Consider the following 2630-nt stretch of genomic DNA (forward strand, 5'->3'; position numbering starts at 1 on the left):
TATTATGCATAATTATTTTCTCCAATGAAACGTATTAAATGTTTTATTAGTTTGGCTAGCTTAATATTAAATGTCATAGTCGTCAGAAGTTTATTAGGAACATGAATTAAATCTTCAAGAAATAAAATTAGAATTTTGTTATAGTTAGGTCCAAAAGTGCTGCTGTCTTCGAGGGTTCTAAAATAATGGCTGAGGGAAAATAGAATGTGTTTGATCAGAGATAAAGAAAAGAGTAAATTGATACATCTAAATGAAAATGTTTTCTGGTTTTAATTTGAGCAACGTAACGGACAGACGCCCTTCGTTAGACCGCGTTAGAATGGAATTAGACTCGGTCATAATCGTGGAAAATGTAAAACGTACAAATGTTCTTATTATTCACGTACAATGGTTTTAAAATGCTGACAAAAATATCGTTGAACTTAGTAGTAAGGAATTATAAAGCAAAACATGATATTAGGAAGTATTTATTAAACATTTCCGAATAATCAGAATTCCATGATCAGTAATCTGGATATAAAAACAAACAAATAATTACAAAATTTAAATTCTAGATTTAAACTTATTTTACTTTTCACTTGTGTTACGTTTTCTCCTCTTCTATTTGTATATTCAAATTGTTTTCTTTTGAACATATTTCTGTGTAAGTTAGAAATATTGTTTGTTTGTTTTCTGTTATAATCATGATGAAAAGACACACACTCCATCAACTTGATCACATTGTTTATAAGACACTCATTTCATCAAATCGATCACATTGTTTTACCAGACACTCATTCCATCAATTTTATCACATAGTTTGATCAAACACTTATTTCATCAATTTGATCACATAGTTTCATCAGACACTCATTCCATCAATTTGATCACATAGTTTGATCAGACACACATTCCATCAATTTGATCACATAATTTGATCAGCCACACACACCATCAATTTGATCACATTGTTTGATCAGACACTCATTCCATCAATTTGATCACATGGTTTGATCAGACACTCATTCCATTAATTTGATCACTTAATTTAATGTGACACACACTCCATCTGAACCATCACATAGTTTCATCAGGCATTCTTTCCATCAATTAGATCACATAGTTTGATCACACACACACACCATCAATTTGATCACATACTTTAATCAGACATTCATTTTATCAATTTGACAACATAGTTTGCTCAGACACTCATTCCATCAATTCGATCACATAGTTTGATCAGACACTCATTCCATCAATTTGATCACATAATTTGATCAGACACTCATTCCATCAATTTCATCACATAGTTTGATCAGACATTCATTCCATCAATTTCATCACAAAGTTTGATCAGACACTCATTCCATCAATTTGATCACATAGTTTGATCAAACACTCATTCCATCAATTTCATCAGACACACATTCCATCAATTCGATCACATAGTTTGATCAGACACTCATTCCATCAATTTGATCACATAGTTTTATCACACACACGATTTATCAATTTAATGACACAGTTTGATCAGTCACACACACCATCAATATGATCACATACTTTAATCAGACATTAATTTTATCAATTTGATCACATTGTTTGATCAGACACACATTCCATCAATTTGATCACATAGTTTGATCAGACACTTATTCCATCAATTTGATCACATAGTTTGATCAGACACTCATTCCATCAATTCCATCACATAGTTTGATCAGACATTCATTCCATCAATAGTTTGATCACATATTTGATCACATAGTTTTGATCAATTTGATCACATAGTTTGATCACACATTCCATCAATTTGATCACATAGTTTGATCAGACATTCATTCCATCAATTTGATCACATTGTTTGATCAGACACACATTCCATCAATTTGATCACATAGTTTGATCACACACACATTCCATCAATTCGATCACATTGTTTGATCAGACACTCATTCCATCAATTTGATCACATAGTTTGATCAGACACTCATTCCATCAATTTGATCACATAGTTTGATCAGACATTCATTCCATCAATTTTATCACATTGTTTGATCAGACACTCATTCCATCAATTTGAAAACATAGATTGATCAATCACACACACACCATCAATTTGATCACACATATTGATCAAACACTCATAGTTTGATGAATTTGATCACATAGTTTGATCAGACACACATTCCATCAATTTGATCACATAGTTTTATCACACACTCGAATTATCAATTTAATGACATTGTTTGATCAGACACACACACCATCAATGTGATCACATACTTTAATCAGACATTAATTTTATCAATTTGATAACATAGTTTGATCAGACACTTCTTCCATCAATTTGATCACATAGTTTGATCAGACACTCATTCCATCAATTTGATCACATAGTTTGATCAGACACACATTCCATCAATTCGATCACATAGTTTGATCAGACACTCATTCCATCAATTCGATCACATAGTTTGATCAGACACTCATTCCATCAATTTGATCACATAGTTTGATCAGACACTCATTCCATCAATTTGATCACATAGTTTGATCAGACACTATTCCATCAATTTGATCACATAGTTTGATCAGACACACATTCCATCAATTTCGATCACATAGTTTGATCAGACATTCATTCC

This window comes from Tachypleus tridentatus, unplaced genomic scaffold (assembly GCF_004210375.1).
Source record: "Tachypleus tridentatus isolate NWPU-2018 unplaced genomic scaffold, ASM421037v1 Hic_cluster_2, whole genome shotgun sequence".
Classification (NCBI taxonomy): Eukaryota; Metazoa; Arthropoda; class Merostomata; order Xiphosura; family Limulidae; genus Tachypleus; species Tachypleus tridentatus.